Raw genomic sequence first — 23,628 nt, forward strand, 5'->3', positions numbered from 1 at the left:
ACAAGTGGACAAGTGGTGCTACGTAGGTCCAATGGAGTGTCACTCAGCCATGAAATCCACGTCATGAGGCTGGTAGCAGCATCCTGAGTGGATTTAGGTACGATCATCCTCAGTGAAATAAGTCCCACAAAAAAAGAAACTTATGATATCACTTATCGAGGGAATGTAAAAATCGCTCCCCATGCACTGAATCCCCAAACAGAACAGAGTCACGCTTTTAGAAAACACACTTATGCCTGCTTCAGGGGAAAGGTGAGGTGGGGTGACGCATAAAACTCGAGTTTGAAATGAGCACAGATACCCTTCCGAAAACCGAATATGGAATGGACACGACCTACTCCTTGCTCAATCAACTGGACTCACCAGACCCTGTTCATCGCACAAGTATCTATCCGACTAGTAAGCATCTTAAAAGCTAAGTCTTGATATCTCTGTGTAAGTGCATCAAGTGTGTGTAAAGCGGCCTAAAACCAGCAGGGAAAATCAGCTCAGACCCATTCTGAGGATACATTTCCAACACAAAGAAGAAACAAGCAGGGCAAAACAGAGAGAAATTCTTCCAAAATGCGTTCAGGGACTGGCATGCAACCAGGATTGACCACATCTACAGCCCCAGCGGCAGAAGACATAAGGCTGGACACTCTTGGGGCTGAGACGATTGGTGAGGTTGGGAAAGCAAATGCAGACCCTTGAAAGGAATCCTGCGTGCTCCCCATTCCATGGGTCCCAACTCTCCAGGTTCAACGCAATCTTCCGACAGCGAAAGCACTCATTGGAAACCCAGCGGTTGCTACACCGTGGGATCGGGAAAGCTTTCTGAAACTCACCTCAGTTTTCATCTCCTGGTGCTCGTGTTCTCCATTCAGGCCCCCTTACTAACAATCTCCCCACTTGGAGACTCGGCGCCTTTCCATGCCTCTTTCGTACCGTCTGCAATTTGTCCGCAGGATGAACTGCAAGAGGGGGAACCAATGAGAGACTCGCTGGAGGTGTTTGGTCGGGCACATGTCACTCTCATTTCCCATCACGAAGAAGAATTCACCAGCGGTTCAGCCTGCCACCCCGGATCGACAGTAGGGCGTGAAGCCATCCAGCCGTGTTGCGTCCCACTCACAAAAAAGCGACTTGGGAAATGGAGATCAGGGGCACTGCACTTCCCAAACCTGCAGAGTTCTAAACGATAACTATCGCCCCAAAATATATTGAGGTCAGGCTACGAAGAGGCGCTGAACGCAAGGCAGAACTGCAGGAAACGGATGTCAACGGGTACATCGGAATGGCCCCGATAGCACATGAAAAGCGCCAGAACGTGGACAATGATGCGGTTGGCCAAAAAGGGCGTATGCGTTTTTTCCTGAATATATTCAGGAAAAAACGCATACGCCCTTTTTGGCCAACCAAGCAACGTGGGAGAGCAAATCAGCTCTACAAAGAAATCTCTCGCCCCCCCCCCCCCGGGGCAAAAGGGCCAGGCGAAAAAAGTCTAAAAACCAGAAAGGCAGGACAGGCCACGGAGTCAAGGGAGCCTTGTTAAGCTGATGGGCGGGATGTCAATGGCCAACAGCCAATCTTCACAAGTGTATCCTCTTTCCCAAACCATGGAAAACACAGAACCACAGAGCATAAGGCACTTCCACACATGGGCGTTGACCTTGGGAAAATGAAAAAATCAACCAGACACAGGGACCCCAAAGTTGAGGGCTGCTGTCTTGACAAGAACCTCCACTCCGGTACACGTTTCATATCCCAGGAAAGAGCCAAGTGGACAAAGACGAGTGGACAAGTGGACAAAGACAAGTGGACAAGTGGACAAGTGGTGCTATGTAGGTCCAATGGAGTGTCACTCAGCCATGAAATCCACGTCATGAGGCTGGTAGCAGCATCCTGAGTGGATTTAGGTACGATCATCCTCAGTGAAATAAGTCCCACAGAAAAAGAAACTTATGATATCACTTATCGAGGGAATGTAAAAATCGCTCCCCATGCACTGAATCCCCAAACAGAACAGAGTCACGCTTTTAGAAAACACACTTATGCCTGCTTCAGGGGAAAGGTGAGGTGGGGTGACGCATAAAACTCGAGTTTGAAATGAGCACAGATACCCTTCCGAAAACCGAATATGGAATGGACACGACCTACTCCTTGCTCAATCAACTGGACTCACCAGACCCTGTTCATCGCACAAGTATCTATCCGACTAGTAAGCATCTTAAAAGCTAAGTCTTGATATCTCTGTGTAAGTGCATCAAGTGTGTGTAAAGCGGCCTAAAACCAGCAGGGAAAATCAGCTCAGACCCATTCTGAGGATACATTTCCAACACAAAGAAGAAACAAGCAGGGCAAAACAGAGAGAAATTCTTCCAAAATGCGTTCAGGGACTGGCATGCAACCAGGATTGACCACATCTACAGCCCCAGCGGCAGAAGACATAAGGCTGGACACTCTTGGGGCTGAGACGATTGGTGAGGTTGGGAAAGCAAATGCAGACCCTTGAAAGGAATCCTGCGTGCTCCCCATTCCATGGGTCCCAACTCTCCAGGTTCAACGCAATCTTCCGACAGCGAAAGCACTCATTGGAAACCCAGCGGTTGCTACACCGTGGGATCGGGAAAGCTTTCTGAAACTCACCTCAGTTTTCATCTCCTGGTGCTCGTGTTCTCCATTCAGGCCCCCTTACTAACAATCTCCCCACTTGGAGACTCGGCGCCTTTCCATGCCTCTTTCGTACCGTCTGCAATTTGTCCGCAGGATGAACTGCAAGAGGGGGAACCAATGAGAGACTCGCTGGAGGTGTTTGGTCGGGCACATGTCATTCTCATTTCCCATCACGAAGAAGAATTCACCAGCGGTTCAGCCTGCCACCCCGGATCGACAGTAGGGCGTGAAGCCATCCAGCCGTGTTGCGTCCCACTCACAAAAAAGCGACTTGGGAAATGGAGCTCAGGGGCACTGCACTTCCCAAACCTGCAGAGTTCTAAACGATAACTATCGCCCCAAAATATATTGAGGTCAGGCTACGAAGAGGCGCTGAACGCAAGGCAGAACTGCAGGAAACGGATGTCAACGGGTACATCGGAATGGCCCCGATAGCACATGAAAAGCGCCAGAACGTGGACAATGATGCGGTTGGCCAAAAAGGGCGTATGCGTTTTTTCCTGAATATATTCAGGAAAAAAGGCATACGCCCTTTTTGGCCAACCAAGCAACGTGGGAGAGCAAATCAGCACTACAAAGAAATCTCTCGCCCCCCCCGGGGCAAAAGGGCCAGGCGAAAAAAGTCTAAAAATCAGAAAGGCAGGACAGGCCACGGAGTCAAGGGAGCCTTGTTAAGCTGATGGGCGGGATGTCAATGGCCAACAGCCAATCTTCACAAGTGTATCCTCTTTCCCAAACCATGGAAAACACAGAACCACAGAGCATAGGGCACTTCCACACATGGGCGTTGACCTTGGGAAAATGAAAAAATCAACCAGACACAGGGACCCCAAAGTTGAGGGCTGCTGTCTTGACAAGAACCTCCACTCCGGTACACGTTTCATATCCCAGGAAAGAGCCAAGTGGACAAAGACGAGTGGACAAGTGGACAAAGACAAGTGGACAAGTGGGCAAGTGGTGCTACGTAGGTCCAATGGAGTGTCACTCAGCCATGAAATCCACGTCATGAGGCTGGTAGCAGCATCCTGAGTGGATTTAGGTACGATCATCCTCAGTGAAATAAGTCCCACAAAAAAAGAAACTTATGATATCACTTATCGAGGGAATGTAAAAATCGCTCCCCATGCACTGAATCCCCAAACAGAACAGAGTCACGCTTTTAGAAAACACACTTATGCCTGCTTCAGGGGAAAGGTGAGGTGGGGTGACGCATAAAACTCGAGTTTGAAATGAGCACAGATACCCTTCCGAAAACCGAATATGGAATGGACACGACCTACTCCTTGCTCAATCAACTGGACTCACCAGACCCTGTTCATCGCACAAGTATCTATCCGACTAGTAAGCATCTTAAAAGCTAAGTCTTGATATCTCTGTGTAAGTGCATCAAGTGTGTGTAAAGCGGCCTAAAACCAGCAGGGAAAATCAGCTCAGACCCATTCTGAGGATACATTTCCAACATAAAGAAGAAACAAGCAGGGCAAAACAGAGAGAAATTCTTCCAAAATGCGTTCAGGGACTGGCATGCAACCAGGATTGACCACATCTACAGCCCCAGCGGCAGAAGACATAAGGCTGGACACTCTTGGGGCTGAGACGATTGGTGAGGTTGGGAAAGCAAATGCAGACCCTTGAAAGGAATCCTGCGTGCTCCCCATTCCATGGGTCCCAACTCTCCAGGTTCAACGCAATCTTCCGACAGCGAAAGCACTCATTGGAAACCCAGCGGATGCTACACCGTGGGATCGGGAAAGCTTTCTGAAACTCACCTCAGTTTTCATCTCCTGGTGCTCGTGTTCTCCATTCAGGCCCCCTTACTAACAATCTCCCCACTTGGAGACTCGGCGCCTTTCCATGCCTCTTTCGTACCGTCTGCAATTTGTCCGCAGGATGAACTGCAAGAGGGGGAACCAATGAGAGACTCGCTGGAGGTGTTTGGTCGGGCACATGTCACTCTCATTTCCCATCACGAAGAAGAATTCACCAGCGGTTCAGCCTGCCACCCCGGATCGACAGTAGGGCGTGAAGCCATCCAGCCGTGTTGCGTCTCACTCACAAAAAAGCGACTTGGGAAATGGAGCTCAGGGGCACTGCACTTCCCAAACCTGCAGAGTTCTAAACGATAACTATCGCCCCAAAATATATTGAGGTCAGGCTACGAAGAGGCGCTGAACGCAAGGCAGAACTGCAGGAAACGGATGTCAACGGGTACATCGGAATGGCCCCGATAGCACATGAAAAGCGCCAGAACGTGGACAATGATGCGGTTGGCCAAAAAGGGCGTATGCGTTTTTTCCTGAATATATTCAGGAAAAAACGCATACGCCCTTTTTGGCCAACCAAGCAACCTGGGAGAGCAAATCAGCACTACAAAGAAATCTCTCGCCCCCCCCCGGGGGCAAAAGGGCCAGGCGAAAAAAGTCTAAAAACCAGAAAGGCAGGACAGCCCACGGAGTCAAGGGAGCCTTGTTAAGCTGATGGGCGGGATGTCAATGGCCAACAGCCAATCTTCACAAGTGTATCCTCTTTCCCAAACCATGTAAAACACAGAACCACAGAGCATAGGGCACTTCCACACATGGGCGTTGACCTTGGGAAAATGAAAAAATCAACCAGACACAGGGACCCCAAAGTTGAGGGCTGCTGTCTTGACAAGAACCTCCACTCCGGTACACGTTTCATATCCCAGGAAAGAGCCAAGTGGACAAAGACGAGTGGACAAGTGGACAAAGACAAGTGGACAAGTGGACAAGTGGTGCTACGTAGGTCCAATGGAGTGTCACTCAGCCATGAAGTCCACGTCATGAGGCTGGTAGCAGCATCCTGAGTGGATTTAGGTACGATCATCCTCAGTGAAATAAGTCCCACAAAAAAAGAAACTTATGATATCACTTATCGAGGGAATGTAAAAATCGCTCCCCATGAACGGAATCCCCAAACAGAACAGAGTCACGCTTTTAGAAAACACACTTATGCCCGCTTCAGGGGAAAGGTGAGGTGGGGTGACGCATAAAACTCGAGTTTGAAATGAGCACAGATACCCTTCCGAAAACCGAATATGGAATGGACACGACCTACTCCTTGCTCAATCAACTGGACTCACCAGACCCTGTTCATCGCACAAGTATCTATCCGACTAGTAAGCATCTTAAAAGCTAAGTCTTGATATCTCTGTGTAAGTGCATCAAGGGTGTGTAAAGCGGCCTAAAACCAGCAGGGAAAATCAGCTCAGACCCATTCTGAGGATACATTTCCAACACAAAGAAGAAACAAGCAGGGCAAAACAGAGAGAAATTCTTCCAAAATGCGTTCAGGGACTGGCATGCAACCAGGATTGACCACATCTACAGCCCCAGCGGCAGAAGACATAAGGCTGGACACTCTTGGGGCTGAGACGATTGGTGAGGTTGGGAAAGCCAATGCAGACCCTTGAAAGGAATCCTGCGTGCTCCCCATTCCATGGCTCCCAACTCTCCAGGTTCAACGCAATCTTCCGACAGCGAAAGCACTCATTGGAAACCCAGCGGATGCTACACCGTGGGATCGGGAAAGCTTTCTGAAACTCACCTCAGTTTTCCTCTCCTGGTGCTCGTGTTCTCCATTCAGGCCCCCTTACTAACAATCTCCCCACTTGGAGACTCGGCGCCTTTCCATGCCTCTTTCGTACCGTCTGCAATTTGTCCGCAGGATGAACTGCAAGAGGGGGAACCAATGAGAGACTCGCTGGAGGTGTTTGGTCGGGCACATGTCACTCTCATTTCCCATCACGAAGAAGAATTCACCAGCGGTTCAGCCTGCAACCGCGGATCGACAATAGGGCGTGAAGCCATCCAGCCGTGTTGCGTCCCACTCACAAAAAAGCGACTTGGGAAATGGAGCTCAGGGGCCCTGCACTTCCCAAACCTGCAGAGTTCTAAACGATAACTATCGCCCCAAAATATATTGAGGTCAGGCTACGAAGAGGCGCTGAACGCAAGGCAGAACTGCAGGAAACGGATGTCAACGGGTACATCGGAATGGCCCCGATAGCACATGAAAAGCGCCAGAACGTGGACAATGATGCGGTTGGCCAAAAAGGGCGTATGCGTTTTTTCCTGAATATATTCAGGAAAAAACGCATAAGCCCTTTTTGGCCAACCAAGCAACCTGGGAGAGCAAATCAGCACTACAAAGAAATCTCTCGCCCCCCACCCCCGGGGCAAAAGGGCCAGGCGAAAAAAGTCTAAAAACCAGAAAGGCAGGACAGCCCACGGAGTCAAGGGAGCCTTGTTAAGCTGATGGGCGGGATGTCAATGGCCAACAGCCAATCTTCACAAGTGTATCCTCTTTCCCAAACCATGGAAAACACAGAACCACAGAGCATAGGGCACTTCCACACATGGGCGTTGACCTTGGGAAAATGAAAAAATCAACCAGACACAGGGACCCCAAAGTTGAGGGCTGCTGTCTTGACAAGAACCTCCACTCCGGTACACGTTTCATATCCCAGGAAAGAGCCAAGTGGACAAAGACGAGTGGACAAGTGGACAAAGACAAGTGGACAAGTGGACAAGTGGTGCTACGTAGGTCCAATGGAGTGTCACTCAGCCATGAAATCCACGTCATGAGGCTGGTAGCAGCATCCTGAGTGGATTTAGGTACGATCATCCTCAGTGAAATAAGTCCCACAAAAAAAGAAACTTATGATATCACTTATCGAGGGAATGTAAAAATCGCTCCCCATGCACTGAATCCCCAAACAGAACAGAGTCACGCTTTTAGAAAACACACTTATGCCTGCTTCAGGGGAAAGGTGAGGTGCGGTGACGCATAAAACTCGAGTTTGAAATGAGCACAGATACCCTTCCGAAAACCGAATATGGAATGGACACGACCTACTCCTTGCTCAATCAACTGGACTCACCAGACCCTGTTCATCGCACAAGTATCTATCCGACTAGTAAGCATCTTAAAAGCTAAGTCTTGATATCTCTGTGTAAGTGCATCAAGTGTGTGTAAAGCGGCCTAAAACCAGCAGGGAAAATCAGCTCAGACCCATTCTGAGGATACATTTCCAACATAAAGAAGAAAAAAGCAGGGCAAAACAGAGAGAAATTCTTCCAAAATGCGTTCAGGGACTGGCATGCAACCAGGATTGACCACATCTACAGCCCCAGCGGCAGAAGACATAAGGCTGGACACTCTTGGGGCTGAGACGATTGGTGAGGTTGGGAAAGCAAATGCAGACCCTTGAAAGGAATCCTGCGTGCTCCCCATTCCATGGGTCCCAACTCTCCAGGTTCAACGCAATCTTCCGACAGCGAAAGCACTCATTGGAAACCCAGCGGATGCTACACCGTGGGATCGGGAAAGCTTTCTGAAACTCACCTCAGTTTTCATCTCCTGGTGCTCGTGTTCTCCATTCAGGCCCCCTTACTAACAATCTCCCCACTTGGAGACTCGGCGCCTTTCCATGCCTCTTTCGTACCGTCTGCAATTTGTCCGCAGGATGAACTGCAAGAGGGGGAACCAATGAGAGACTCGCTGGAGGTGTTTGGTCGGGCACATGTCACTCTCATTTCCCATCACGAAGAAGAATTCACCAGCGGTTCAGCCTGCCACCCCGGATCGACAATAGGGCGTGAAGCCATCCAGCCGTGTTGCGTCCCACTCACAAAAAAGCGACTTGGGAAATGGAGCTCAGGGGCACTGCACTTCCCAAACCTGCAGAGTTCTAAACGATAACTATCGCCCCAAAATATATTGAGGTCAGGCTACGAAGAGGCGCTGAACGCAAGGCAGAACTGCAGGAAACGGATGTCAACGGGTACATCGGAATGGCCCCGATAGCACATGAAAAGCGCCAGAACGTGGACAATGATGCGGTTGGCCAAAAAGGGCGTATGCGTTTTTTCCTGAATATATTCAGGAAAAAACGCATACGCCCTTTTTGGCCAACCAAGCAACCTGGGAGAGCAAATCAGCACTACAAAGAAATCTCTCGCCCCCCCCCCCCCCGGGGCAAAAGGGCCAGGCGAAAAAAGTCTAAAAACCAGAAAGGCAGGACAGCCCACGGAGTCAAGGGAGCCTTGTTAAGCTGATGGGCGGGATGTCAATGGCCAACAGCCAATCTTCACAAGTGTATCCTCTTTCCCAAACCATGTAAAACACAGAACCACAGAGCATAGGGCACTTCCACACATGGGCGTTGACCTTGGGAAAATGAAAAAATCAACCAGACACAGGGACCCCAAAGTTGAGGGCTGCTGTCTTGACAAGAACCTCCACTCCGGTACACGTTTCATATCCCAGGAAAGAGCCAAGTGGACAAAGACGAGTGGACAAGTGGACAAAGACAAGTGGACAAGTGGACAAGTGGTGCTACGTAGGTCCAATGGAGTGTCACTCAGCCATGAAATCCACGTCATGAGGCTGGTAGCAGCATCCTGAGTGGATTTAGGTACGATCATCCTCAGTGAAATAAGTCCCACAAAAAAAGAAACTTATGATATCACTTATCGAGGGAATGTAAAAATCGCTCCCCATGCACTGAATCCCCAAACAGAACAGAGTCACGCTTTTAGAAAACACACTTATGCCTGCTTCAGGGGAAAGGTGAGGTGGGGTGACGCATAAAACTCGAGTTTGAAATGAGCACAGATACCCTTCCGAAAACCGAATATGGAATGGACACGACCTACTCCTTGCTCAATCAACTGGACTCACCAGACCCTGTTCATCGCACAAGTATCTATCCGACTAGTAAGCATCTTAAAAGCTAAGTCTTGATATCTCTTTGTAAGTGCATCAAGGGTGTGTAAAGCGGCCTAAAACCAGCAGGGAAAATCAGCTCAGACCCATTCTGAGGATACATTTCCAACACAAAGAAGAAACAAGCAGGGCAAAACAGAGAGAAATTCTTCCAAAATGCGTTCAGGGACTGGCATGCAACCAGGATTGACCACATCTACAGCCCCAGCGGCAGAAGACATAAGGCTGGACACTCTTGGGGCTGAGACGATTGGTGAGGTTGGGAAAGCAAATGCAGACCCTTGAAAGGAATCCTGCGTGCTCCCCATTCCATGGGTCCCAACTCTCCAGGTTCAACGCAATCTTCCGACAGCGAAAGCACTCATTGGAAACCCAGCGGATGCTACACCGTGGGATCGGGAAAGCTTTCTGAAACTCACCTCAGTTTTCATCTCCTGGTGCTCGTGTTCTCCATTCAGGCCCCCTTACTAACAATCTCCCCACTTGGAGACTCGGCGCCTTTCCATGCCTCTTTCGTACCGTCTGCAATTTGTCCGCAGGATGAACTGCAAGAGGGGGAACCAATGAGAGACTCGCTGGAGGTGTTTGGTCGGGCACATGTCACTCTCATTTCCCATCACGAAGAAGAATTCACCAGCGGTTCAGCCTGCCACCCCGGATCGACAATAGGGCGTGAAGCCATCCAGCCGTGTTGCGTCCCACTCACAAAAAAGCGACTTGGGAAATGGAGCTCAGGGGCACTGCACTTCCCAAACCTGCAGAGTTCTAAACGATAACTATCGCCCCAAAATATATTGAGGTCAGGCTACGAAGAGGCGCTGAACGCAAGGCAGAACTGCAGGAAACGGATGTCAACGGGTACATCGGAATGGCCCCGATAGCACATGAAAAGCGCCAGAACGTGGACAATGATGCGGTTGGCCAAAAAGGGCGTATGCGTTTTTTCCTGAATATATTCAGGAAAAAACGCATACGCCCTTTTTGGCCAACCAAGCAACCTGGGAGAGCAAATCAGCACTACAAAGAAATCTCTCGCCCCCCCCCCCCGGGGCAAAAGGGCCAGGCGAAAAAAGTCTAAAAACCAGAAAGGCAGGACAGGCCACGGAGTCAAGGGAGCCTTGTTAAGCTGATGGGCGGGATGTCAATGGCCAACAGCCAATCTTCACAAGTGTATCCTCTTTCCCAAACCATGGAAAACACAGAACCACAGAGCATAGGGCACTTCCACACATGGGCGTTGACCTTGGGAAAATGAAAAAATCAACCAGACACAGGGACCCCAAAGTTGAGGGCTGCTGTCTTGACAAGAACCTCCACTCCGGTACACGTTTCATATCCCAGGAAAGAGCCAAGTGGACAAAGACGAGTGGACAATTGGACAAAGACAAGTGGACAAGTGGTGCTACGTAGGTCCAATGGAGTGTCACTCAGCCATGAAATCCACGTCATGAGGCTGGTAGCAGCATCCTGAGTGGATTTAGGTACGATCATCCTCAGTGAAATAAGTCCCACAAAAAAAGAAACTTATGATATCACTTATCGAGGGAATGTAAAAATCGCTCCCCATGAACGGAATCCCCAAACAGAACAGAGTCACGCTTTTAGAAAACACACTTATGCCTGCTTCAGGGGAAAGGTGAGGTGCGGTGACGCATAAAACTCGAGTTTGAAATGAGCACAGATACCCTTCCGAAAACCGAATATGGAATGGACACGACCTACTCCTTGCTCAATCAACTGGACTCACCAGACCCTGTTCATCGCACAAGTATCTATCCGACTAGTAAGCATCTTAAAAGCTAAGTCTTGATATCTCTGTGTAAGTGCATCAAGGGTGTGTAAAGCGGCCTAAAACCAGCAGGGAAAATCAGCTCAGACCCATTCTGAGGATACATTTCCAACACAAAGAAGAAACAAGCAGGGCAAAACAGAGAGAAATTCTTCCAAAATGCGTTCAGGGACTGGCATGCAACCAGGATTGACCACATCTACAGCCCCAGCGGCAGAAGACATAAGGCTGGACACTCTTGGGGCTGAGACGATTGGTGAGGTTGGGAAAGCAAATGCAGACCCTTGAAAGGAATCCGTCGTGCTCCCCATTCCATGGGTCCCAACTCTCCAGGTTCAACGCAATCTTCCGACAGCGAAAGCACTCATTGGAAACCCAGCGGATGCTACACCGTGGGATCGGGAAAGCTTTCTGAAACTCACCTCAGTTTTCCTCTCCTGGTGCTCGTGTTCTCCATTCAGGCCCCCTTACTAACAATCTCCCCACTTGGAGACTCGGCGCCTTTCCATGCCTCTTTCGTACCGTCTGCAATTTGTCCGCAGGATGAACTGCAAGAGGGGGAACCAATGAGAGACTCGCTGGAGGTGTTTGGTCGGGCACATGTCACTCTCATTTCCCATCACGAAGAAGAATTCACCAGCGGTTCAGCCTGCCACCGCGGATCGACAATAGGGCGTGAAGCCATCCAGCCGTGTTGCGTCCCACTCACAAAAAAGCGACTTGGGAAATGGAGCTCAGGGGCCCTGCACTTCCCAAACCTGCAGAGTTCTAAACGATAACTATCGCCCCAAAATATATTGAGGTCAGGCTACGAAGAGGCGCTGAACGCAAGGCAGAACTGCAGGAAACGGATGTCAACGGGTACATCGGAATGGCCCCGATAGCACATGAAAAGCGCCAGAACGTGGACAATGATGCGGTTGGCCAAAAAGGGCGTATGCGTTTTTTCCTGAATATATTCAGGAAAAAACGCATACGCCCTTTTTGGCCAACCAAGCAACCTGGGAGAGCAAATCAGCACTACAAAGAAATCTCTCGCCCCCCCCCGGGGGCAAAAGGGCCAGGCGAAAAAAGCCTAAAAACCAGAAAGGCAGGACAGCCCACGGAGTCAAGGGAGCCTTGTTAAGCTGATGGGCGGGATGTCAATGGCCAACAGCCAATCTTCACAAGTGTATCCTCTTTCCCAAACCATGTAAAACACAGAACCACAGAGCATAGGGCACTTCCACACATGGGCGTTGACCTTGGGAAAATGAAAAAATCAACCAGACACAGGGACCCCAAAGTTGAGGGCTGCTGTCTTGACAAGAACCTCCACTCCGGTACACGTTTCATATCCCAGGAAAGAGCCAAGTGGACAAAGACGAGTGGACAAGTGGACAAAGACAAGTGGACAAGTGGACAAGTGGTGCTACGTAGGTCCAATGGAGTGTCACTCAGCCATGAAGTCCACGTCATGAGGCTGGTAGCAGCATCCTGAGTGGATTTAGGTACGATCATCCTCAGTGAAATAAGTCCCACAAAAAAAGAAACTTATGATATCACTTATCGAGGGAATGTAAAAATCGCTCCCCATGAACGGAATCCCCAAACAGAACAGAGTCACGCTTTTAGAAAACACACTTATGCCTGCTTCAGGGGAAAGGTGAGGTGCGGTGACGCATAAAACTCGAGTTTGAAATGAGCACAGATACCCTTCCGAAAACCGAATATGGAATGGACACGACCTACTCCTTGCTCAATCAACTGGACTCACCAGACCCTGTTCATCGCACAAGTATCTATCCGACTAGTAAGCATCTTAAAAGCTAAGTCTTGATATCTCTGTGTAAGTGCATCAAGGGTGTGTAAAGCGGCCTAAAACCAGCAGGGAAAATCAGCTCAGACCCATTCTGAGGATACATTTCCAACACAAAGAAGAAACAAGCAGGGCAAAACAGAGAGAAATTCTTCCAAAATGCGTTCAGGGACTGGCATGCAACCAGGATTGACCACATCTACAGCCCCAGCGGCAGAAGACATAAGGCTGGACACTCTTGGGGCTGAGACGATTGGTGAGGTTGGGAAAGCAAATGCAGACCCTTGAAAGGAATCCTGCGTGCTCCCCATTCCATGGGTCCCAACTCTCCAGGTTCAACGCAATCTTCCGACAGCGAAAGCACTCATTGGAAACCCAGCGGATGCTACACCGTGGGATCGGGAAAGCTTTCTGAAACTCACCTCAGTTTTCCTCTCCTGGTGCTCGTGTTCTCCATTCAGGCCCCCTTACTAACAATCTCCCCACTTGGAGACTCGGCGCCTTTCCATGCCTCTTTCGTACCGTCTGCAATTTGTCCGCAGGATGAACTGCAAGAGGGGGAACCAATGAGAGACTCGCTGGAGGTGTTTGGTCGGGCACATGTCACTCTCATTTCCCATCACGAAGAAGAATTCACCAGCGGTTCAGCCTGCAACCGCGGATCGACAATAGGGCGTGAAGCCATCCAGCCGTGTTGCGTCCCACTCACAAAAAAGCGACTTGGGAAATGGAGCTCAGGGGCCCTGCACTTCCCAAACCTGCAGAGTTCTAAACGATAACTATCGCCCCAAAAATATATTGAGGTCAGGCTACGAAGAGGCGCTGAACGCAAGGCAGAACTGCAGGAAACGGATGTCAACGGGTACATCGGAATGGCCCCGATAGCACATGAAAAGCGCCAGAACGTGGACAATGATGCGGTTGGCCAAAAGGGCGTATGCGTTTTTTCCTGAATATATTCAGGAAAAAACGCATACGCCCTTTTTGGCCAACCAAGCAACCTGGGAGAGCAAATCAGCACTACAAAGAAATCTCTCGCCCCCCCCCCCCGGGGGCAAAAGGGCCAGGCGAAAAAAGTCTAAAAACCAGAAAGGCAGGACAGCCCACGGAGTCAAGGGAGCCTTGTTATGCTGATGGGCGGGATGTCAATGGCCAACAGCCAATCTTCACAAGTGTATCCTCTTTCCCAAACCATGGAAAACACAGAACCACAGAGCATAGGGCACTTCCACACATGGGCGTTGACCTTGGGAAAATGAAAAAATCAACCAGACACAGGGACCCCAAACTTGAGGGCTACTGTCTTGACAAGAACCTCCACTCCGGTACACGTTTCATATCCCAGGAAAGAGCCAAGTGGACAAAGACGAGTGGACAAGTGGACAAAGACAAGTGGACAAGTGGACAAGTGGTGCTACGTAGGTCCAATGGAGTGTCACTCAGCCATGAAATCCACGTCATGAGGCTGGTAGCAGCATCCTGAGTGGATTTAGGTACGATCATCCTCAGTGAAATAAGTCCCACAAAAATAGAAACTTATGATATCACTTATCGAGGGAATGTAAAAATCGCTCCCCATGAACGGAATCCCCAAACAGAACAGAGTCACGCTTTTAGAAAACACACTTATGCCTGCTTCAGGGGAAAGGTGAGGTGCGGTGACGCATAAAACTCGAGTTTGAAATGAGCACAGATACCCTTCCGAAAACCGAATATGGAATGGACACGACCTACTCCTTGCTCAATCAACTGGACTCACCAGACCCTGTTCATCGCACAAGTATCTATCCGACTAGTAAGCATCTTAAAAGCTAAGTCTTGATATCTCTGTGTAAGTGCATCAAGTGTGTGTAAAGCGGCCTAAAACCAGCAGGGAAAATCAGCTCAGACCCATTCTGAGGATACATTTCCAACACAAAGAAGAAACAAGCAGGGCAAAACAGAGAGAAATTCTTCCAAAATGCATTCAGGGACTGGCATGCAACCAGGATTGACCACATCTACAGCCCCAGCGGCAGAAGACATAAGGCTGGACACTCTTGGGGCTGAGACGATTGGTGAGGTTGGGAAAGCAAATGCAGACCCTTGAAAGGAATCCTGCGTGCTCCCCATTCCATGGCTCCCAACTCTCCAGGTTCAACGCAATCTTCCGACAGCGAAAGCACTCATTGGAAACCCAGCGGATGCTACACCGTGGGATCGGGAAAGCTTTCTGAAACTCACCTCAGTTTTCCTCTCCTGGTGCTCGTGTTCTCCATTCAGGCCCCCTTACTAACAATCTCCCCACTTGGAGACTCGGCGCCTTTCCATGCCTCTTTCGTACCGTCTGCAATTTGTCCGCAGGATGAACTGCAAGAGGGGGAACCAATGAGAGACTCGCTGGAGGTGTTTGGTCGGGCACATGTCACTCTCATTTCCCATCACGAAGAAGAATTCACCAGCGGTTCAGCCTGCCACCGCGGATCGACAATAGGGCGTGAAGCCATCCAGCCGTGTTGCGTCCCACTCACAAAAAAGCGACTTGGGAAATGGAGCTCAGGGGCCCTGCACTTCCCAAACCTGCAGAGTTCTAAACGATAACTATCGCCCCAAAATATATTGAGGTCAGGCTACGAAGAGGCGCTGAACGCAAGGCAGAACTGCAGGAAACGGATGTCAACGGGTACATCGGAATGGCCCCGATAGCACATGAAAAGCGCCAGAACGTGGACAATGATGCGGTTGGCCAAAAAGGGCGTATGCGTTTTTTCCTGAATATATTCAGGAAAAAACGCATACGCCCTTTTTGGCCAACCAAGCAACCTGGGAGAGCAAATCAGCACTACAAAGAAATCTCTCGCCCCCCCCCGGGGGCAAAAGGGCCAGGCGAAAAAAGCCTAAAAACCAGAAAGGCAGGACAGCCCACGGAGTCAAGGGAGCCTTGTTAAGCTGATGGGCGGGATGTCAATGGCCAACAGCCAATCTTCACAAGTGTATCCTCTTTCCCAAACCATGTAAAACACAGAACCACAGAGCATAGGGCACTTCCACACATGGGCGTTGACCTTGGGAAAATGAAAAAATCAACCAGACACAGGGACCCCAAAGTTGAGGGCTGCTGTCTTGACAAGAACCTCCACTCCGGTACACGTTTCATATCCCAGGAAAGAGCCAAGTGGACAAAGACGAGTGGACAAGTGGACAAAGACAAGTGGACAAGTGGACAAGTGGTGCTACGTAGGTCCAATGGAGTGTCACTCAGCCATGAAGTCCACGTCATGAGGCTGGTAGCAGCATCCTGAGTGGATTTAGGTACGATCATCCTCAGTGAAATAAGTCCCACAAAAAAAGAAACTTATGATATCACTTATCGAGGGAATGTAAAAATCGCTCCCCATGAACGGAATCCCCAAACAGAACAGAGTCACGCTTTTAGAAAACACACTTATGCCTGCTTCAGGGGAAAGGTGAGGTGCGGTGACGCATAAAACTCGAGTTTGAAATGAGCACAGATACCCTTCCGAAAACCGAATATGGAATGGACACGACCTACTCCTTGCTCAATCAACTGGACTCACCAGACCCTGTTCATCGCACAAGTATCTATCCGACTAGTAAGCATCTAAAAAGCTAAGTCTTGATATCTCTGTGTAAGTGCATCAAGGGTGTGTAAAGCGGCCTAAAACCAGCAGGGAAAATCAGCTCAGACCCATTCTGAGGATACATTTCCAACACAAAGAAGAAACAAGCAGGGCAAAACAGAGAGAAATTCTTCCAAAATGCGTTCAGGGACTGGCATGCAACCAGGATTGACCACATCTACAGCCCCAGCGGCAGAAGACATAAGGCTGGACACTCTTGGGGCTGAGACGATTGGTGAGGTTGGGAAAGCAAATGCAGACCCTTGAAAGGAATCCTGCGTGCTCCCCATTCCATGGGTCCCAACTCTCCAGGTTCAACGCAATCTTCCGACAGCGAAAGCACTCATTGGAAACCCAGCGGATGCTACACCGTGGGATCGGGAAAGCTTTCTGAAACTCACCTCAGTTTTCCTCTCCTGGTGCTCGTGTTCTCCATTCAGGCCCCCTTACTAACAATCTCCCCACTTGGAGACTCGGCGCCTTTCCATGCCTCTTTCGTACCGTCTGCAATTTGTCCGCAGGATGAACTGCAAGAGGGGGAACCAATGAGAGACTCGCTGGAGGTGTTTGGTCGGGCACATGTCACTCTCATTTCCCATCACGAAGAAGAATTCACCAGCGGTTCAGCCTGCAACCGCGGATCGACAATAGGGCGTGAAGCCATCCAGCCGTGTTGCGTCCCACTCACAAAAAAGCGACTTGGGAAATGGAGCTCAGGGGCCCTGCACTTCCCAAACCTGCAGAGTTCTAAACGATAACTATCGCCCCAAAAATATATTGAGGTCAGGCTACGAAGAGGCGCTGAACGCAAGGCAGAACTGCAGGAAACGGATGTCAACGGGTACATCGGAATGGCCCCGATAGCACATGAAAAGCGCCAGAACGTGGACAATGATGCGGTTGGCCAAAAAGGGCGTATGCGTTTTTTCCTGAATATATTCAGGAAAAAACGCATACGCCCTTTTTGGCCAACCAAGCAACCTGGGAGAGCAAATCAGCACTACAAAGAAATCTCTCGCCCCCCCCCCCCGGGGGCAAAAGGGCCAGGCGAAAAAAGTCTAAAAACCAGAAAGGCAGGACAGCCCACGGAGTCAAGGGAGCCTTGTTATGCTGATGGGCGGGATGTCAATGGCCAACAGCCAATCTTCACAAGTGTATCCTCTTTCCCAAACCATGGAAAACACAGAACCACAGAGCATAGGGCACTTCCACACATGGGCGTTGACCTTGGGAAAATGAAAAAATCAACCAGACACAGGGACCCCAAACTTGAGGGCTGCTGTCTTGACAAGAACCTCCACTCCGGTACACGTTTCATATCCCAGGAAAGAGCCAAGTGGACAAAGACGAGTGGACAAGTGGACAAAGACAAGTGGACAAGTGGACAAGTGGTGCTACGTAGGTCCAATGGAGTGTCACTCAGCCATGAAATCCACGTCATGAGGCTGGTAGCAGCATCCTGAGTGGATTTAGGTACGATCATCCTCAGTGAAATAAGTCCCACAAAAATAGAAACTTATGATATCACTTATCGAGGGAATGTAAAAATCGCTCCCCATGAACGGAATCCCCAAACAGAACAGAGTCACGCTTTTAGAAAACACACTTATGCCTGCTTCAGGGGAAAGGTGAGGTGCGGTGACGCATAAAACTCGAGTTTGAAATGAGCACAGATACCCTTCCGAAAACCGAATATGGAATGGACACGACCTACTCCTTGCTCAATCAACTGGACTCACCAGACCCTGTTCATCGCACAAGTATCTATCCGACTAGTAAGCATCTTAAAAGCTAAGTCTTGATATCTCTGTGTAAGTGCATCAAGTGTGTGTAAAGCGGCCTAAAACCAGCAGGGAAAATCAGCTCAGACCCATTCTGAGGATACATTTCCAACACAAAGAAGAAACAAGCAGGGCAAAACAGAGAGAAATTCTTCCAAAATGCATTCAGGGACTGGCATGCAACCAGGATTGACCACATCTACAGCCCCAGCGGCAGAAGACATAAGGCTGGACACTCTTGGGGCTGAGACGATTGGTGAGGTTGGGAAAGCAAATGCAGACCCTTGAAAGGAATCCTGCGTGCTCCCCATTCCATGGCTCCCAACTCTCCAGGTTCAACGCAATCTTCCGACAGCGAAAGCACTCATTGGAAACCCAGCGGATGCTACACCGTGGGATCGGGAAAGCTTTCTGAAACTCACCTCAGTTTTCCTCTCCTGGTGCTCGTGTTCTCCATTCAGGCCCCCTTACTAACAATCTCCCCACTTGGAGACTCGGCGCCTTTCCATGCCTCTTTCGTACCGTCTGCAATTTGTCCGCAGGATGAACTGCAAGAGGGGGAACCAATGAGAGACTCGCTGGAGGTGTTTGGTCGGGCACATGTCACTCTCATTTCCCATCACGAAGAAGAATTCACCAGCGGTTCAGCCTGCCACCGCGGATCGACAATAGGGCGTGAAGCCATCCAGCCGTGTTGCGTCCCACTCACAAAAAAGCGACTTGGGAAATGGAGCTCAGGGGCCCTGCACTTCCCAAACCTGCAGAGTTCTAAACGATAACTATCGCCCCAAAATATATTGAGGTCAGGCTACGAAGAGGCGCTGAACGCAAGGCAGAACTGCAGGAAACGGATGTCAACGGGTACATCGGAATGGCCCCGATAGCACATGAAAAGCGCCAGAACGTGGACAATGATGCGGTTGGCCAAAAAGGGCGTATGCGTTTTTTCCTGAATATATTCAGGAAAAAACGCATACGCCCTTTTTGGCCAACCAAGCAACCTGGGAGAGCAAATCAGCACTACAAAGAAATCTCTCGCCCCCCCCCGGGGGCAAAAGGGCCAGGCGAAAAAAGCCTAAAAACCAGAAAGGCAGGACAGCCCACGGAGTCAAGGGAGCCTTGTTAAGCTGATGGGCGGGATGTCAATGGCCAACAGCCAATCTTCACAAGTGTATCCTCTTTCCCAAACCATGTAAAACACAGAACCACAGAGCATAGGGCACTTCCACACATGGGCGTTGACCTTGGGAAAATGAAAAAATCAACCAGACACAGGGACCCCAAAGTTGAGGGCTGCTGTCTTGACAAGAACCTCCACTCCGGTACACGTTTCATATCCCAGGAAAGAGCCAAGTGGACAAAGACGAGTGGACAAGTGGACAAAGACAAGTGGACAAGTGGACAAGTGGTGCTACGTAGGTCCAATGGAGTGTCACTCAGCCATGAAGTCCACGTCATGAGGCTGGTAGCAGCATCCTGAGTGGATTTAGGTACGATCATCCTCAGTGAAATAAGTCCCACAAAAAAAGAAACTTATGATATCACTTATCGAGGGAATGTAAAAATCGCTCCCCATGAACGGAATCCCCAAACAGAACAGAGTCACGCTTTTAGAAAACACACTTATGCCTGCTTCAGGGGAAAGGTGAGGTGCGGTGACGCATAAAACTCGAGTTTGAAATGAGCACAGATACCCTTCCGAAAACCGAATATGGAATGGACACGACCTACTCCTTGCTCAATCAACTGGACTCACCAGACCCTGTTCATCGCACAAGTATCTATCCGACTAGTAAGCATCTTAAAAGCTAAGTCTTGATATCTCTGTGTAAGTGCATCAAGGGTGTGTAAAGCGGCCTAAAACCAGCAGGGAAAATCAGCTCAGACCCATTCTGAGGATACATTTCCAACACAAAGAAGAAACAAGCAGGGCAAAACAGAGAGAAATTCTTCCAAAATGCGTTCAGGGACTGGCATGCAACCAGGATTGACCACATCTACAGCCCCAGCGGCAGAAGACATAAGGCTGGACACTCTTGGGGCTGAGACGATTGGTGAGGTTGGGAAAGCAAATGCAGACCCTTGAAAGGAATCCTGCGTGCTCCCCATTCCATGGCTCCCAACTCTCCAGGTTCAACGCAATCTTCCGACAGCGAAAGCACTCATTGGAAACCCAGCGGATGCTACACCGTGGGATCGGGAAAGCTTTCTGAAACTCACCTCAGTTTTCCTCTCCTGGTGCTCGTGTTCTCCATTCAGGCCCCCTTACTAACAATCTCCCCACTTGGAGACTCGGCGCCTTTCAATGCCTCTTTCGTACCGTCTGCAATTTGTCCGCAGGATGAACTGCAAGAGGGGGAACCAATGAGAGACTCGCTGGAGGTGTTTGGTCGGGCACATGTCACTCTCATTTCCCATCACGAAGAAGAATTCACCAGCGGTTCAGCCTGCAACCGCGGATCGACAATAGGGCGTGAAGCCATCCAGCCGTGTTGCGTCCCACTCACAAAAAAGCGACTTGGGAAATGGAGCTCAGGGGCCCTGCACTTCCCAAACCTGCAGAGTTCTAAACGATAACTATCGCCCCAAAATATATTGAGGTCAGGCTACGAAGAGGCGCTGAACGCAAGGCAGAACTGCAGGAAACGGATGTCAACGGGTACATCGGAATGGCCCCGATAGCACATGAAAAGCGCCAGAACGTGGACAATGATGCGGTTGGCCAAAAAGGGCGTATGCGTTTTTTCCTGAATATATTCAGGAAAAAACGCATACGCCCTTTTTGGCCAACCAAGCAACCTGGGAGAGCAAATCAGCACTACAAAGAAATCTCTTGACCCCCCCGGGGGCAAAAGGGCCAGGCGAAAAAAGTCTAAAAACCAGAAAGGCAGGACAGCCCACGGAGTCAAGGGAGCCTTGTTAAGCTGATGGGCGGGATGTCAATGGCCAACAGCCAATCTTCACAAGTGTATCCTCTTTCCCAAACCATGGAAAACACAGAACCACAGAGCATAGGGCACTTCCACACATGGGCGTTGACCTTGGGAAAATGAAAAAATCAACCAGACACAGGGACCCCAAAGTTGAGGGCTGCTGTCTTGACAAGAACCTCCACTCCGGTACACGTTTCATATCCCAGGAAAGAGCCAAGTGGACAAAGACGAGTGGACAAGTGGACAAAGACAAGTGGACAAGTGGACAAGTGGTGCTACGTAGGTCCAATGGAGTGTCACTCAGCCATGAAATCCACGTCATGAGGCTGGTAGCAGCATCCTGAGTGGATTTAGGTACGATCATCCTCAGTGAAATAAGTCCCACAAAAAAAGAAACTTATGATATCACTTATCGAGGGAATGTAAAAATCGCTCCCCATGAACGGAATCCCCAAACAGAACAGAGTCACGCTTTTAGAAAACACACTTATGCCTGCTTCAGGGGAAAGGTGAGGTGCGGTGACGCATAAAACTCGAGTTTGAAATGAGCACAGATACCCTTCCGAAAACCGAATATGGAATGGACACGACCTACTCCTTGCTCAATCAACTGGACTCACCAGACCCTGTTCATCGCACAAGTATCTATCCGACTAGTAAGCATCTTAAAAGCTAAGTCTTGATATCTCTGTGTAAGTGCATCAAGGGTGTGTAAAGCGGCCTAAAACCAGCAGGGAAAATCAGCTCAGACCCATTCTGAGGATACATTTCCAACACAAAGAAGAAACAAGCAGGGCAAAACAGAGAGAAATTCTTCCAAAATGCGTTCAGGGACTGGCATGCAACCAGGATTGACCACATCTACAGCCCCAGCGGCAGAAGACATAAGGCTGGACACTCTTGGGGCTGAGACGATTGGTGAGGTTGGGAAAGCAAATGCAGACCCTTGAAAGGAATCCGTCGTGCTCCCCATTCCATGGCTCCCAACTCTCCAGGTTCAACGCAATCTTCCGACAGCGAAAGCACTCATTGGAAACCCAGCGGATGCTACACCGTGGGATCGGGAAAGCTTTCTGAAACTCACCTCAGTTTTCCTCTCCTGGTGCTCGTGTTCTCCATTCAGGCCCCCTTACTAACAATCTCCCCACTTGGAGACTCGGCGCCTTTCCATGCCTCTTTCGTACCGTCTGCAATTTGTCCGCAGGATGAACTGCAAGAGGGGGAACCAATGAGAGACTCGCTGGAGGTGTTTGGTCGGGCACATGTCACTCTCATTTCCCATCACGAAGAAGAATTCACCAGCGGTTCAGCCTGCCACCGCGGATCGACAATAGGGCGTGAAGCCATCCAGCCGTGTTGCGTCCCACTCACAAAAAAGCGACTTGGGAAATGGAGCTCAGGGGCCCTGCACTTCCCAAACCTGAAGAGTTCTAAACGATAACTATCGCCCCAAAATATATTGAGGTCAGGCTACGAAGAGGCGCTGAACGCAAGGCAGAACTGCAGGAAACGGATGTCAACGGGTACATCGGAATGGCCCCGATAGCACATGAAAAGCGCCAGAACGTGGACAATGATGCGGTTGGCCAAAAAGGGCGTATGCGTTTTTTCCTGAATATATTCAGGAAAAAACGCATACGCCCTTTTTGGCCAACCAAGCAACCTGGGAGAGCAAATCAGCACTACAAAGAAATCTCTCGCCCCCCCCCCCCGGGGCAAAAGGGCCAGGCGAAAAAAGTCTAAAAACCAGAAAGGCAGGACAGCCCACGGAGTCAAGGGAGCCTTGTTAAGCTGATGGGCGGGATGTCAATGGCCAACAGCCAATCTTCACAAGTGTATCCTCTTTCCCAAACCATGGAAAACACAGAACCACAGAGCATAGGGCACTTCCACACATGGGCGTTGACCTTGGGAAAATGAAAAAATCAACCAGACACAGGGACCCCAAAGTTGAGGGCTGCTGTCTTGACAAGAACCTCCACTCCGGTACACGTTTCATATCCCAGGAAAGAGCCAAGTGGACAAAGACGAGTGGACAAGTGGACAAAGACAAGTGGACAAGTGGACAAGTGGTGCTACGTAGGTCCAATGGAGTGTCACTCAGCCATGAAATCCACGTCATGAGGCTGGTAGCAGCATCCTGAGTGGATTTAGGTACGATCATCCTCAGTGAAATAAGTCCCACAAAAAAAGAAACTTATGATATCACTTATCGAGGGAATGTAAAAATCGCTCCCCATGAACGGAATCCCCAAACAGAACAGAGTCACGCTTTTAGAAAACACACTTATGCCTGCTTCAG

The sequence above is a fragment of the Kogia breviceps genome, chromosome 1 (assembly GCF_026419965.1).
Source record: "Kogia breviceps isolate mKogBre1 chromosome 1, mKogBre1 haplotype 1, whole genome shotgun sequence".
In the NCBI taxonomy this organism is placed as follows: domain Eukaryota; kingdom Metazoa; phylum Chordata; class Mammalia; order Artiodactyla; family Physeteridae; genus Kogia; species Kogia breviceps.